Source organism: Arvicanthis niloticus, chromosome 7 (assembly GCF_011762505.2).
Source record: "Arvicanthis niloticus isolate mArvNil1 chromosome 7, mArvNil1.pat.X, whole genome shotgun sequence".
Taxonomy (NCBI): Eukaryota; Metazoa; Chordata; class Mammalia; order Rodentia; family Muridae; genus Arvicanthis; species Arvicanthis niloticus.
Window position 1 is genome coordinate 34,357,517 of NC_047664.1, and position 9,846 is coordinate 34,367,362.

Below are 9,846 nucleotides of genomic sequence, written 5' to 3' on the forward strand. Positions count from 1 at the left end.
ACGCGTCGGGGCCTCTGGCCTTCCCCAGTGATACTGGGTATCTTCCCATTGCACAGAGGGAGTAACTGAGGCAAACATGGACCTCAAGGTCGAGCGGCCCTTCAAGGTCGGGCGGGGTCCTGCAGCGCGGCCCTCGCTACGGAAACTGGAACAGGCATCCTTGGGCCGAGATCCAGGACCCACACCGGCATTGTGCAATGGCAACCGCCTCATGATAGGTCCCTCTGAGTGCCTCCGTTTTCTTAAACTCCGGGGAACGGGCACAAGCAGCCCCCTCATTTTAAAGATTATGAAGTACTTTTTTAATGTCCTACTTTCCAAATATATCTTGTGTTTTCTCCAGGAGGAAGCTATTTAAACAAGATCCTGGCCAGAGCCTACCTGTAATTTTTTATCTCCCCAATCCCCCAAGGTTTTCTCATTTCATCGTGAGGCCTAAAGTGTACCCTCAAAAACAAATGCTTCCCAGGATGAAGGCACACGCCTGTAAACCCCACCGCTAGCTAGACTGAGACAGGAGGATAGTGAGTTCCAGACAACCTGAGCTATATGAGGCCCAGCCTCAAAACAAAGCCTAAGTATGGGAAAGTCAGTGCTGTGGAAGGTCCTTCACCATAGCGTCTGCGGGAGTTGGCTCCGAGCTGTGAGGCCTTAGACACGGAACCTCAGGAATGTGGGTCTGGCCATGCCTTATTTGGATGAATCAGACCAAAAGCACATTCGGTTGAACTACAAAGAGTCTTGATCTGCAAAACTGGAAAATGCTATACCAGTGAAGCTTTTATTGATATATAGCATCCTGTAAACCTGCTTTTCTAAAAAAAAAAAAAAAGTCTCTGACGAGAAATTGCAGCACAAGCTTAAGGACCTGCATTTGGATCCCCAGCACCTATGTAAAAGCCAGGCCATTGGGCGGAGTCTAAGCCCAGGCCTGGAGACAGTGGAGACTGATTGGTTAAACAGTCTAGGCAAGACTGAGTCAGCGTAATGGATGCGGTAGAGACAGGGATGCGGAGGTGGCCCCATGCTTAAGAGCACTTGCCTTCAGTTTTAATTAACTGGTTGTTTTGGTTATAGTTGAGTTTTAGGAGTTCTTTACATATTCTGGGTTTAATTTTTTTGTTGTTATTTTTTTTGTTGTTGTTGTTTTCTAGAGAGGCAGGGTTTCTCTGTGTGGTCTTGGCTGTCCTGGAACTCACTCTGTAGACCAGGCTGGCCTCGAACTCAGAAATCCGGCTGCCTCTGCCTCCCAAATGCTGGGATTAAAGGCGTGGGCCACAGCCCGGCAGGAGTTCTTTACAAATTCTGGGTTTAATTTCTTAGCAGACACATCAGTTGCTGATTTGTTCCCCTCCCCTCTCCCTCCACTGAGCCACCAAGATGGCTCCGCAGGTAAAAGTGCTTGCGGTACAAGTCCCTGGAATCCCGTCAAAGGCCAGATGAAGTGGCTCACATCTGGGATCCCAGCACCCTAAAGGTTGGGAATCAGACATAGGAGACTGACAAGTCACTAGAGAGCCCTTTCCTCAAAGCAAGGTGAATACCAGAGAGATGTTCAGAGGGGACAAGTCTGATGGCTTGAGTTCAACCTCTGGAATCCACATGGTAGAAGATGAGGACAAGTTGTCCTCTGACCTCCACATGTGCACGCACAGGCGCTCACGCACAGGCGCTCACACACACACACATACACTAAATGTTAAAGAAAAAATCCGACTTGCAAAAAAGTTTTTCTTTAAGCTGTACATGTCCCCACACTCACACACATACAAGTACATAAATGTCAATACATAAGTAAATAAAAGTGAACACAAATGTGCCTCCCACACAAACAAATACATCTGTGTGCTAGGATTACAGAGATGAGCCACCATACCCAGTTTATAGGATGCTGGGGTGAGAATTTAGGACTCCAGGCATGCTAGGCCAACAGTCTACCGACTGAGTTGCATCCCCAGGCCCCAAAACAAGGCACTTTGTACCAAGACCCTGGATCACAGGAGACACCATCATAACAGGCTCCCAACAATTCATAAGGGTTCTGATTTTTTCACATCTTGAGCAATACTCATTATTCTCTTGAAGGCATATGGAAGTCAGAGTTGTTCAGTACTCCTTAGCCTCGAAAGGGAAGAGCTCTAACCACACCCAGCCAGGCACACCTGCCAGCAGAGCAGTGAGTACTACTGGGAACTGGCCAACATGTCTAACCCTGCACAGGCTCATGTAAACCTGTAACAGGGGATTTGATCCTTTCCCAAGGGCATAGGCACCAGGGTTTATGTGTTATGAGAGCAAGGGGACCTGGGAGAAAGGCCCTGGGATTCCCCCAGGGGCTGTGCTGATACTCCAGATCAGCTATTGCCATGAGGAGGGGAGAAGGGCAAGCCAGAGAGATGTTGGCCTCAAATAACGGAAGGCTGGATTCCACAGCCTAGTCCATGCAAACTGGATGGACTTGACCCCATACTCGAGCAGCCAGCAGCCTGCCAGATGACACAGTACACAGTTCTCCAGACAGTGCTACCTTTTAGTCTCTAGCCTCTACTTTTGGGGTGGAGGAGGGCAAAATCTTGCTATATAGTGGCCAGATTAGATTTCACTATGTAGCCCAGGCTGGCCTACAGATCATGGTAATCCTCCTTCTGAACCTCCTAGGATTACAAGGAAGTGCTAAGTCCTCTTCCAAAGGGCTCTTAGCCTGTTTGTAGTGGACAAGAGCTAACCAGCATAGCATCATAGCTTGTTCCCAGGGAGTTCCTGCAACAAATCCCTTCTAGGTGGAGCTGGTCTCACTCCCAACCTCGGAACTAGGGGGCTCTGGCATGTAACATGATGGTATTTTCTTCAAGAAATGGGGGCCTTCCCTGGAACTTTTGCTTAAATTCTGGGAAGAGATGCTCTCTCTTCTGGAGTGAGTGGGACATAGGGTCCCTCTCTAATGCGTTCACAAAGCGTTAGGCAGGTTCGAGTGGCTCCAGCACAGGCAGCGCCACTTCCCAAGTCCTTTACCTCCAGCTTTTGGTTTGGTTTGGTTGGTTGGTTGGTTTGGTTTTCAGCTTCTTATTTCCCCAGGACAAAAACAAACTATAGAGGTCTCGCTGCTCAAACATCTGGAGAATTTTTGGGACATAGATGGTAAAGCATATATCTGGATGTGGCCCTTCCAAGGGCAGGTTGCCTCTGGCTATGTTCTGTGTGGCTTGCAATGCTGTTTAAGCCCCTAGGGGGCAGCACCCAAGCACAGCGCTCCCCACTATTTCTTGGGATCTTGTCCTCTCTAAGAACAACCCTGATGTAGCTGCCCCTGTGTTTGAGGCTTGCACCCTCTAGATTCTGCCCATTTATCCACATTACTCAGCTGATTCCAGAAGAAATATTGGGGTAGACCTGGAACCTCACTTCTTCCAGAGAGTACAGCTGTGCTGACCATGGCTAAAAGTTATGTTGCCATCATACAAGGGTGACAGGAGGCAAATTTTATACCAACTATTCTGGGATGGCCAGAACTAAAATATACATATCCTTTTTCTTTTCTTTCCTTTTTCCTTTTTTGTTTTGTTTTGGGTTTTTTTTTTCCCCCAGAGACAGGGTTTCTCTGTGTATCCCTGGCTGTCCTGAAACTCTCTCTATAGACCAGGTCAGCCTGTCTCTGCCTCCCAAGTGCTGGGGATCAAAGGCATGGATCATAACATCCAGCCAAATGTCCTTTTTCTTTTTTTTTTTTTTTTTTTTTTTTTTTTGGTTTTTTTGGTTTTTTTGAGGCAGGGTTTCTCTGTGTAGCCCTTGGCTGTCCTGGAACTCACTCTGTAGACCAAGCTGGCCTCGAACTCATAAATCCGCCTGCCTCTGCCTCCCAAGTGCTGGGATTAAAGGCGTGCGCCACCACTGCCCGGCAAATGTCCTTTTTCAAAGTGAGGTTTCTCTACCCATTACAGTCAATAGAACCAACTCTAGCTAAATGGATCAATGGATTTATTGGAAAGCTTGCTAATAACTCATGATGCATTGGAAAAACAAGAGACACGAGCTTAGAGAACAAACAAGGACTAGAGGCCTCACACCAGAGGACAGCCAGAGTTTGCCATCCTAATACACCTATTGAGGATGCAGCCTCCAGCCTTGGACACACCTACAGTGTCCAAGCCCAGCCCATGTGCTTGCTAGTGGCTCAGGAACTCTGAGCCCCAGTCCTCAATACTGGGTTTTCTAGTTTTCTTTCTGCTACTGTCATAAAACAGTGACCAAAAACAACTTAGGGGGAGGAAAGGGCTTATTTACACTACCAGGTCTATTATCTTAGGGTTTTACTACTGTGAGCAGACACCATGACCAAGGCAACTCTTTTAAGGACAATATTTAATTAGGACTGGCTTACAGATTCAGAGGTTCAGTCCATTGTCATCAAGGCAGGAGCAGGGTAGCATCCAGGCAGACATGGTGCAGGAGGAGCAGAGTTTCACACCTTCATCTGAAGGCAGCTAGGAGAAGACTGACTTTCAGACACCTAGGATGATAAAGCCCGCCCCCCACAATGACATACTTCCTCCATAAAGGTCACAACTTCTACTAGTGCCACTCCCTGAGCCAAGCATATTCAAACCACCACACCCATGATTGAGGAAAATCAGGGCAGGCGCTTAAACAGCAATCACTGGGGGGATACTGCTTACTGGCCCATAGCCAAATAGCCTTCTTCTATAGCCCAAGGCCTCTTGCCCGGAGAGATGGCACAACCCACAGTGGGCTGGGTCCTCCCACATCAGCATAAAGAGAATTCCAAGTAGACATACCACAAGGTTAATTTGATCTGGGCAATCCCCCAGCTGAGGCTCCCTGCTGAGTCTGAGGCCTAGTACTGCAGACTAGCAAACACTTCCTTCTCTGAACTTGCAAGTATTCACATCTGTGAGCATCCTAGCCTGGCCAGCAGGTCACCCTAACACGGGTGGAGTACACCCTCCCCCACCCCCACCCCCATGATGGCTGCACTAAGCTGGGACAACCAATCAGGAAGATGGTGACCCCAGAATTCACAGTCTAGCAGGATCCCCCATGTTAGAACTTGGTTCCCTCTGTATTACTGGGGATGGAAGCCAGGGTTTTTTTTTGCATTAAGCAAGTGATCTGACACTGAGCAGCACAAAGTACCCCTAAGGGTGTTTAATCACACTCTTGACCTGCCTCCAGACAGGCAAGGGGTAGGGAGATGATAAAGAATTTTTAAAGAGATTATTTTAGGTTAAAAAACACTAAAAGTCAGACTGTATCTGACAGTCAGATGTAAACCGGGAGGCTCGGTTGGATTGTGGGCTGGAACGGGTAGTCACACTGCACGAGTCAATACGGCTGGAGAGCTGTTGGTAACGTCCTCTGACAAATGCGCTGTGTGAGTGTCTGACTTGTGTGTCTGATGTGTGGGGTGTAAGTGCTATACGTATGGAACACACATGTAGAGGTCAGAGGACAACTTGGTGAAACTGGTTCTCGACTTTCACTGTGGGCTCAGGGCGTCAAGCCTGTGAGCAAACGCTTTTACTCGGTGAGCCATCTGGCTGGCTCACATGAGAACATTTTTATTATCTAGGATGCTTTCTGCATCCAAGATATCTGCAACCAACTTTCCTAGGTTAGTAAGTAACAGGTAAAGCACAAAAATGCAAATACACTGAAAGAGACCTGAGCTATACAGTCACAGGGTGACTGACTGTTGCCAAGTCTCAAGGTCAAGTCAGTGCTTGTACTTTTTTTTTATTTTTTAATTTTTTTTTTTTAGTTTTGTAAAAGTGATGCCTTTTTAAAATAAAGAATTTGGGGCTGGGCATGGTGGCACCACAGCCTTTAACCTCAGCACTCAAGAGGCAAAACCAGACCAGTCTCTGAGTTCACCACCAGCATGGTCCTTACAGCAAGTTCCAGGTGAGCCACAGCTACATAGTGAGACCCTGACCTAAAAAAAAGAAAGAAAAGAAAAAGAAAGAGAAAAAAAAAAGAAAAAAGGGATGAAAATTCGATTTACTTGGTCACCTGTGATCAGGACTAGGAAAGGCCCTTTACAGAGTGAGTCCAGGCTGCAGAAGGTCCCATTTGTTCTAGAGCTAGAAGCTCCCCCACCCCCACTTCAGGCCCCTCAATCCCGGACCAAGGGAAGAAACCAGAGGAGGCTAGAATCTGAGAAAGCAGGGGATGTGGCATGGAGAGCTCCTTGTGGGCAGGGCCCAGGAGTTAGGTCTGAGGTCTGTCTGTGAGAGGATACTAACCTACAGGCTCTCCTCTGACTGTCCCTCTGACTTTGGAGAGGGCTCTCCACCTCAGCCTTGTCATAAGTGGGCCCACACAGGAGCCAACTGGAGCCATCCCTGACATCAGAAGGCACAGCCATTAGGCCCTTTGTGTGGGGTGGCTGAGAACTGGGCGGCTGAGGCTCTGCGGGGACAACTGCACAGAAGCAGCTGGCTGAGTCCAAGCTTGCAGAGAGCCACAGTCAACCTCCCCACCCCCAGCACCACCCCAACCCTCTCAGCCCCCATTCCCCACACAGCTGTGCCTGAGGCCCTGGTGGATCTTGGAATACTGTTGTGAGTTCTTCCTTTCTTAAACTGATTCAAAGTCTTCCCCAAAAGGATCTGGCTAACCCACAATGAAAACCTTCATCAGGGGATGCCCAGCCTGGGAGGAGATGGAGGTGTGGAGCAGGGAGGAAGGAGGATCATTAATTCTCTTGGGCCCTATTCCTTTAGTCCCAGCACTTGGGAGGCAGAGGCAGGAGGACCTCTGTGAGTTAGAGGTCAGCCTTGTCTACAGAGTGAGTTTCAGGACAGCCAAGGTTACACAGAACCTGTCTCAAAAAAACAAAACAAACAAAGTCAATTAACAAAGAGGTCCAAACCCTAACATTCACTAACATAAAGTTCAAAGCTGGACAAATTTAGGGGTCATGGGCATCTCTGTGGTCTGGGCCAGTAGGCACACCAAAGTTCACCCATCAAACCTCAACAGCATATCTCATCTGTATGTTCTTTGTGACAGTTAAAACAAAAGCAAACCACAGGGCAAGTGACCAATAACCTTTGAGATAAAAGGTAAACCTTTGAGATTGGCAGCGGGGGTTGGGGTTAGATGGGACAGAAAATGGTGTTAACATTGTCTTGACTTCTTAGAACCAAGAAGACCTAGAGTGCTTGAGGACAGAGAGGTTTCGTCAGGGAGGGAATGGGGGCAGTGGGAAGGTACCATGCACATTGAAGAGTTCCCTTTTGTTGGGGATTTTTTTTTTTTTTCCTAGACAGGGTTTCTCTGTCCTGGAACTCACTCTGTAGACCAGGCTGGCCTCAAACTCAGAAACCTGCCTGCCTCTGCCTCCCAAGTGCTGGGATTAAAGGCGTGCGCCACCACTGCCCCCGGCGATGGGGAATATTTTTGTGCACTGTGCATTTAAATGTTGACTTCTGTACCCAGAAGTCTGGGTGCAGTCTTAACATGGCATTGTCATGACTTAGTATTAACCTCTGCAGACTTAGTATTTTGTAAGACATTGATTGGTCTCCATCACCTTCTGATTGGTCAATATAGAGCTAATTGGCCTATACCTGGGCTAGAGAGGACAAGGTGGTATTTTTGTGCCTTGAGAGAGAAAGAGAGATCTCCTGTAGAAAGAGGGGAGCTTGCTGTCTCTCTCTATCCGCGCGTTCGAATCCCGCTCTGTCCCATTTGTCTCCACTGGAGTCTCATGGGAAAAAAAAAAAAAAAGTTTGCCGGGCAGTGGTGGCACACGCGTTTAATCCCAGCACTTGGGAGGCAGAGGCAGGTGGATTTCTGAGTTCAAGGCCAGCCTGGTCTAAAGAGTGACAGAGTGAGTTCCAGGACAGCCAAGGCTATACAGAGAAACCCTGTCTCAAAAAAAAAAAAAAAAAAACAAAAAAAAAAACAAAAAAAAAAAAAAAAAAAAAAAAAAAAGAGGGGAGCTGTCACTGAGACAGGAATTAAGAAGGCCAGAAAGCAGAAAGAGACCAAGATGACAGGTAATGCCATGTGGCTGGGAAGTAGGCCAGGCCAGTATTCTTGGGTTAGAATAGCTCAGGATCCTCACAGCTATAGTGCCCAGAGGCTTATACTAAATATATTAGGTCTCCATGTCATTCAGAGTAAGAGTGGGCATAGAAAAGCCCAGTATCTTTACACCCCTTTTTAAGGGTCTGAAGTCTTAGGAGGTCCAATGGCCCCTTTCTTGTCATCTAATTCAACTTCTGACACTGGGCTTTTCCAAAAGCAAGGGAAGGTGTCTGATGACTACGATCACTTTCCTGTAGGTCTGCTGAGAGTTAATGTTCTGTAGGCTTGGTCTTGGTCATCTTGTGTTTCTACAATTGGCAATTGGTCTACTTTGTTATCTGATTTAACACAATTATTCTTACTGTTACCTTATTTTCATGAGATTGGTATGAGCATTTTTCTGTGCTTTCTCCCTCTCCCTTCTCTCCCTTCTGTTGTGCTGGGGAGAGCCTGGGGCATCTGAGCTACACACCCTGCTCCTCTCTTACCACTTGTTTTCCTAGTCAGTTTATCTAAAGACTTATTAAATTTGCTGTCAAAGAAACTTTTACTTTCTTAAGGTTTTATTTGTATGTGCACGTGTGCAGGTGCTCGTGTGTGTATGTGTGTGTGTCTGTATGCGCGCACACATCTACAATGCCTGCACAAGGCAGAAGGCAGCATGGGAGCCCTTAGAGTTAACACACATTTGTAGCTGGGTGGTTGTTCATGCTTTAAATCCCAGCACTCAGGAGGCAGAAGCAGGCAGATTTCTGAGTTTGAGGCCAGCAAATTCCAGGACAGCCAGGGATACACAGAGAAACCTTGTATCAGAAAAAAAACAGAAACAAACAAAACCAAGTTAGCCACTTAATGTGGGTGCTGGGAACTGAACTCGGGACCTTTGCAAGAGCTGTAGGCAAACTGAACTCCTTAGCCATCTCTTCAGCTATCTTACCCAGCCCTTCCCCTACTTTCTCTGCCCTAATCTTCCCTCCCTCCCTTTCTTCCTGTACTGTCTTTGGGCTTAGCTTGGTTTAGGTCTAGTCCCTTTAGATACAAGGCTAGTACAGACTTGAGAGCTCCATTTACTGAGACGGAGTCTTTCTGTGTAGCTCACCCTGTCTCTGCCTCCACTTTGTGTGATTTGCTTGTATCTATGTCTATATACCACGTGTACCCGATGCCCAAGGAGGCCAAAAGAGGGCATTGGATGGATCCCCAGGAACCAGAGTAACAAATGGTTTTCTCCCCTAGTTTGGGAACAGCCAGTGCTGAGCCCCCTCTCCAGCCTTAAGAATCCCACCTTTTAAAAGTAGGTTATTGGATGCTTTGGGGGTGCATGTTTTGAATCCAAGCATACAGGAGGCAGCAGGTTGATCTCTTGAGAGTTCAAGGCTAGCCTGTTCTACATAGTGAGTTCCAGGACAGCCAGATTTAGTGAGATCCTGTCTCACAACAAGGTTATTCATGCCTTTCTTGCTCTGGTTTTTAAGGTTGAGTATACTATGTTTTCATTTGCCTGCATTTTTTTTTTTTAACCTATCAGTTGTTAAAAGACGGTGTGATGGTGCACAGAATTCTAGTGCTCAGGCAAGGCGGGATGAGGAGGCTAGCCTGGGCTTCATGGAGAGCTTGTCTCATCTCAAAACCAGATGATTTCCAAATTTGTTTCCTTCCTACTTGTCTGCTGGGACCCCACTGCAAAAAGACAGCAGGTTCCAATCTAACTGCCTGAGACATACTATATATCCTGGGGCATGAGACATGTTGTATTGAGAACATGTATTCTGTACGTCAGGTCTAGCCAATTTT